We start from the raw sequence: 6930 nt of genomic DNA on the forward strand, positions 1-6930 counted from the left end.
AAACATTTATACATCGCATTATGCATTTAAACAAAAATGATTACCACAAAAGATGCATATTTGTATCAACACAATTTAATACATCATTTATGTGTTTTCAATCATTCAACCAAGAATGAATCTTTGGATAATGCTACCCAATACCAATTATACCATAGAACCATAAAAAAGAAAAAACAAAGCACTGCCTGCTAGACCATGAGCAAGATTCAACAAATCTCAAAATATACTCCAACTATTGCCAAGAGACTGGTTTCAGCAGCCTTCTAGACCAAAAACGATGCTAACAGAAACAAACCCAGTCACCAAATACCAAGCATCTGGTCAGATTCACCAAAATCTAGTCAAGTTCTCTCTCAACACAGAAAAATTTTGAAAAATCATAGTAAATCCAGACCTTCAACAAATCGACTGAGCTTTGTTTTGTAGAACTCCTAAAATCTGCCTCTACCAGAACCCCAACTCAGATTAAACAAACCTGGGCCGGCAGAGACACTCATTCCTTTGATGTTGACATCAGTGATGGCACAGAACTCGATGCAGGCCAGAAGCTTCGATTCCTCCTCCAATGCAATCAGATGCCTCTTCTAGGAGTATATTTGGCTTTGATACCATCTACGAGTTCAGCTACGAATGGAAGGCACAAGTGAGAAAAGAAACATACTTTGAAGCTTCATTCCTTTCTTTTAAGGTATATACCAAGTAGATAGGGGTTGAATCCCCTTTTACAACAATCACTTGCCTAAAATGCCCCTCAGAACATAGGCAATACAAGAGTAAATAAAATGTAAAATTCTGGACAGATTTGACTCTCAAGTTTTTACTCTAATTATACACATGTACAACATTATATTACATTCAAACTTCAACAGCATGCACATGCAGATGCACATTTATACACATGCTGTTTCCATTTCTTTTTCATTCATGACCGCTATAGTTCAATTAACAACTGAGAGCTGCCAATTGATTGCAGTTTTGAACTCCGAGTCCACATTGCAAGTTTTGGGCCAAGCCTCCAAGCCCAAGAGAAAAATGGTTAGGATCTCCATTAAAATAAAGTAGACCAAAATCTAGTGCTGCAAAAGGCACACTAACATTAAAAATACACCTGAGCATCAAACCTTGATACAATAAGATATATCCTTTATATATATATATATATATATATGTGTGTGTGTGTGTGTGTGTGTGTTAAAAGGGTTTTATCATGAGAAAGCAACGACGTCATAGGATTTCTGAAGTGAGGCAAAATATTAGAGCAAATTGATTGGTTCAAGTGGACTCAAATTTCTTTCTTAAACTATCCATGCTCAAAACCTACCTCGAGAAGGACTCTCTCTCCCTTACGGACATCATAGGATTTCTGAAGACGATTAATCAGTACATCTTGAGGGTGCATAATATAAAGCTATCTTTTTTCTGCCATTTTTTCTAATACATCACTTTGGAGAAGGAGAAGTCCGTCAGAAACAGTGGATAGAAGTTGATAGAAACACTGCAAAGGATCAAATGATCCTAAACTCGGTGAAAGAGCGCCCAAATAAATTTGGCGACTGCTGGGGCATAAGTGTTCAGACACAACATAACATGTACCCATTGTAGGTTCAAACTCAAAAGAAATAATCCATTCTCAGAATAAGTTGACAGTTTACCAACAGAAGGAGAACACAGCCAAAACCAACCACTGTCTCTTCTGGACTAGCGCTTAAGCCTACCAGCGTCATGCCAGAGGTAGCTGGCAAACGCAATCACCATATCTGATGATTGGGCATGGATTAAAATCTTAACAACCTCTAACTTGCCCTGGAGATTTTCAGGCAGCATCTGCCACAATTCAGGCATGCGGTCAGAGAAGACATACAACTGATTAGAAACTCCCTCAAGTAGACAGAAGGGGCTGGAATAGCACCAGCATACGTGAGACTTAGATCCTTTGGAATAGTCGAGGGCATCTTCAAGCTGCCAGGCACCCACCTTTTCAGGTCTGTTCTCATTGCCCTACAACATTGTGTCAGCACCAGAGACTTTTGGACTTTGTTTTTGGAGGGGAGAAACCCATATGCCTTTTCGGTAAGTTGGCCAACATGGGCTCCAGAGAGAAGTGGTGTTTTTGGATTGGAAACCTGATCCACAAATGCCTTGCTATCCATAACCACAAACGGAAAGAAAGAAGCGGCCTTTCAGGATCCTGATAAGGCTGCCTCTTACCCCTACGCTTTAATATAGTATTCTAAAGGTCAGGGACACTTGGGGAGCTCATTGAGGGTTTTGCCTCACCAGGTATCTAGCCAATTAAAGATATCCTTAAAAATTACTAAAACGCCCATGGCAGCGTAAATGCATAAAATCACCAATGTCATTTTTTAATATGTTAGGGGTACAATTTGTGGAACTTTTAACATCCATAAAACGGTGTGGAAGTTAACATCACCCTCTGTCTGTGTGTGTGTGTGGATGGATGGACAATATAAATCAAGCAATAGACCTATAGACATAAACAGATATTCTAATAAAAATAGTGTCCAGTTGATACTAAATGAAACATGATGTAACAAAATTCGAAGTGAAATTCTCAACCATAGCAAGTCAGACTTGTCTCATAGAGGAGGACTTGGCTATTCTTGGTCCTGGTTAGAATGAAGTTTAAAAAGCTTACAGGAAGAATATCATGAGCCAGTAAAGATCCATGGAAAAGAAGAACAGATTACTGAAAACATTAAAAATAATTTCACTGTCATCCACCAAAAATACATGGAATTATTAGTGACTGAATATCTTTCAGAAAAAAAAAACAAATTTTGGATATTCACTTCATAATTTTTGAACCATGAAATGCAAACATGTAAGGAGATTGGACAGCAAGTCACCAAATCACATATGAAAACAATATGAAACTCTCAGCAATTTGTCCATACATGAGAATGTGCACTCTAGCATTCTACATTTATGCTCTATTTAGAATTATAGAGAAAATAAGCAAGTTAACTAACAATAAGTGGACGATAGAAAAATGACCTAAAGCATATTGCATACACAGGATAATTTATCAAGATAAGATAAACCATTAATGTTTAAAGCGTGAGCAGTGAAAGAAAAAATCATCATGTTGATGCTAAAATAAGATCAACCAAATAACTTCTATACTTGTTCTAATACCCAATAAGATCATCCACTAAAAACAAAAAAGATGCAAGATGCAAGAAAAGAAAAGGAATTATACAAAAAAAAATTAAACATCAGATAAATTTGAAAACTAAAACGAGATCGAAAACTACCAAGATTAATTAGTTTTCAACCTCCTAGACATCTAAAAGTGAGGTATCTAAAGTCTAGACCTGATTATAACTTTATGGCCTCTAAATTTAAAATACTTTCCATGTATGTTTAGGCATGATCATGATGTGAATGATCATGACCATTAAATCTCCCATATCATCTAAAACTAAAAGATAATCTGGAACGGGACAGTTGGCTTGGCAATCATGACATTCCCATAGTTTGCTAAGCACCATTAAAAACCGCTAATTGAGCTCCTCTGAAAGTGTAACAGAAAAGAAGACAGTGCATGTCATGGAAATCAAAGATTCCTCAGATTTTTAATGATACCTCTGGGAACAAATAACCAGCCAGAAGCTTTGCCATATTTGGATTCCAAGAAACCTTTGTCTTGTAAGCTTCACAACAGAGGAGATATATGCTATCAGTTAATTTAGCTAACCAACCTGACACTCATGAACATGTGCTAAGACAAACAACATAGAATGTCTGAAAAATATCCTTTACTGCAATACACTGAGGAAAATAGCAGTATCAATGGGATCTGTTTTGAACAAAAGGTCTGATGGTTCATATAGCATATGCACAGAGGCTGCATTAAACACCCCATCCCCCTCCCCTCCCAACACACACGCAAACATGCACATTCTTAAACAGACCACTTAGTTCATCTATTAGGTTTTGATTCCCTCTAATTTATGCATATACACATAGTATGAGTATGCATGGAAAGAAAAACAATCTAGAACAAAAGCTCAGCTGTCTTTTATATATGATTTAAATCTCAAGCAAGAAAGAAAGATGCTCCTGGATTAGCCCATCAATTTGATATAACAAATTCAACTGAACTGGATCCAATTGAAAGGAACTCCATAGCTTCCAGAAAATCCACCACAGCACAAAAATAATGACTTTTAATATTGCATGGATGATTTAGGAGTTGATCATACAATAGAAGAACATGGCAATAATGATATTGTTGGTGAAGAATAGAGACTTACTAACATGACGACTTCAACGCAGATTATTCATTTCTTTGTCCTGTTGCAAGGCCTTTATCATGCAAATGGTCGTTGGCCTTTCTTTCTTACTGTACTTATGGCAGCTAGATACAGACCTTCTAGTTTTCGTTTTCAATCTGAGCCTAACATTTTTAGATGCAAAATGAATGTATACCATGTTTTTTCCGAGAGAAGATCCTCATATTTTTTTCCTATAAAACCAACGTAAGCCATGTTTTTTTTAGAGAAGAACTTCATATATGCCTGTAAATACCACTTTATTACTTTCCTTCAGCTTTCTCAACTTGTTAAACAGGTCCTAACTCTCAAGCATTGGAGTGTTTCTCCCGAGACCCCTGCCCCTTTGATAAAATTTACATGGCATCATTTGAGGACTGGGTTAATAACATATTATAGAACTCTGGTTAAGCCATTGTTAGAATAGGTAATTTTAGTGTGTCCCAAGTTCCCAACAAATACCGTTTAAAGTTGCGAACAAAAAATAAGTGCCCACATATGTTTGTTGTACTGATCAAATTACAGGAACCAAGGTTCGAACAAGAATCCATCAGGAGACTGAATGGATATAAATCAATCAAAACCATGATGGGTGCGCTTTGTTCCATGTGTTGTGCTGAATAAATTCTGCTTTCACACGGAAAACAGGAAAACGTAAAACAGCATTGCCATGGTAACCATCAGTAGGCAGCCTCTTTCAACCTCCCATACTTGAGGGAAAGGGAGCTTTTGTCAATTGCAACCTTTGAGCATCATATGCTAAAACCAACAAAAAAGACACTCTGAGGGAAATTTTACGCAGCAATTTCAACTTTGAAATGTAAGAAATCCCATATGTTCCTGCGCCTCATTCCAGCTTTGACATGGGGTAGAAAAACATTTTGTTAACTGTGCTGCCCTCTCCATCAGCCTGCCATTAAATGTCTGTGTTGGTTGCATTCGATGAAGGGCAGCTTTCTAGCACTCCCATGCACCCAAAACCAGAATGGCATCAGATCAGCTAACGAGTACAAACGCAAATGGACCTTTAACATGAGTTATCTTTTGCGTAGTTCGTTCGCAAACTGCGACTTGAATAAGTGAAATTTTTCTCTTACTTGTACATTCAGTAGATCAATGGAAATTTTTCGTGGCAGTCTATTATCGAAAATAGGCGAATTGTTTCAGTACTGCAATCAAGCGATTCTAATAACGAAAAACGACCATTTCCCTTTCCATTGCTATGAACATTACTTTGTTTTTTCCCCAAATGAACAACACGGCATGCAAATGAAACGATGACTTAAACAGTAGCAAAAGGCAAAACGAAACAGAAAGGCTAACGAAAGGGAAAAAAAATTCTGCGATCTCATTCAGAAAAGCAAGAAGAAAAACCAACCAGTGGACACATTAGACTTCTCGATCGGCTCAGCGATGCATCTAAAGTTTCCCTTGCTTCCGTTAAAAGCCAAACTCTTCGAAGAACTGCAACTGCCAAAACAGCAGCCCGAGCCCGAGAAATTAATACGAAAAAACGATGCACATTTCGAGGGGTCGATGCCAACAGATGAAGGTGAAAATGACCTGGAATTCAAGGCGCTGTAGTCAAGAAAAACAGACGAGGAAGACGAAAGGTTCGCGGAGGGAAGCACGAAAGACGACATCGCCGCTCTTCCTTCGGCCCTACTTCAAACCTTCGAGCTGAGCAACAAGAAAATGCAGAAAGAAAGAGATGTGCGATCAGCAACAGAGAAGGATAATAGCAACATCAATGAGCAGCTTGGCGCACAAGATGAAGATTGAGCAGACGATTTCGGGCTCGGTGGCCAGCAAACTCTGGTGCGAAAACAGCTCTCAACTCGCCGAAGCTTAAGCAGAGGTTGCTTCTGAAAAGAAGCCCCAGTGTACGACTCCCGAGCATGATGAGACACGGACACACACACATACACCTGCACAGAGAGAAGAGGAAGACGAAGAGGAAGGGTACAGGAGGTACGTACAGGACACGAAGGGAAGTGAGGTGCAGAGAGCTCCGGCAAGCGAAACTGTCTAGTGATTAGAAACAGGCAATCAATCGGGTGATCGAGCGATTGCGGGAGACAGCCGTCGAGCTTTTGTGGAAGCAAGGAGAGAACACTGTAGCTGTCTCCTCTCCAGGCTCAAGTCTCATCGACAGGACATCAGGTAGGGTTGTACATGGATCTCGGGTCCGGATCTTAGTCCGAACCGCGTGACTAAATCAGGGAAAAATTCTTAAACCTTAAACCCATTCTTTAATAAGCATAAACCAGCTCACCCGCTCGCCTGCTCATTCATTTAATTCCATTACATGTAAAGAAACCTGATTTGGTGTGCAATTTTCATCACCCAAATTTGAATTTTTTTAGCCAACATCCATTTAGTCGAGTCTAGTACGGCCATACATCCCTAATTTGTACTAAGGCTTTCTTCATCAAATCTAACCATATATGGCCCATATGCCAATCATGATCGGCAGCACATTGGCAAACCACCAATTGATTAAACCCTTAAAGTTTTCCCTTACCTATAGGATACTACACCTAGCTTGGACTTTAGATAAAGGGTTCTTACTGGGTTTTGAACCACAACCATCCCCATCCCTGGCTAGGAAGGCAATGCCCATGAGGGTGAT

General features: G+C 39.0%; 1 long non-coding RNA gene across 1 annotated transcript; it reads right to left on the reverse strand.

Moving 5' to 3' along the window:
* Positions 1-213: 213 nt before the first annotated feature.
* Positions 214-6393, reverse strand: LOC149836754 (uncharacterized). The gene is made up of 5 exons (XR_016432053.1): positions 6278-6393; positions 5862-5978; positions 5677-5768; positions 3610-3677; positions 214-1079 (listed from the first exon to the last, which is right to left on the reverse strand). It is a non-coding gene; the product is annotated as an uncharacterized LOC149836754 (long non-coding RNA).
* Positions 6394-6930: the final 537 nt, after the last annotated feature.

This window comes from Nuphar pumila, chromosome 5 (assembly GCF_984573655.1).
Source record: "Nuphar pumila chromosome 5, dmNupPumi1.hap1.1, whole genome shotgun sequence".
Taxonomy (NCBI): domain Eukaryota; kingdom Viridiplantae; phylum Streptophyta; class Magnoliopsida; order Nymphaeales; family Nymphaeaceae; genus Nuphar; species Nuphar pumila.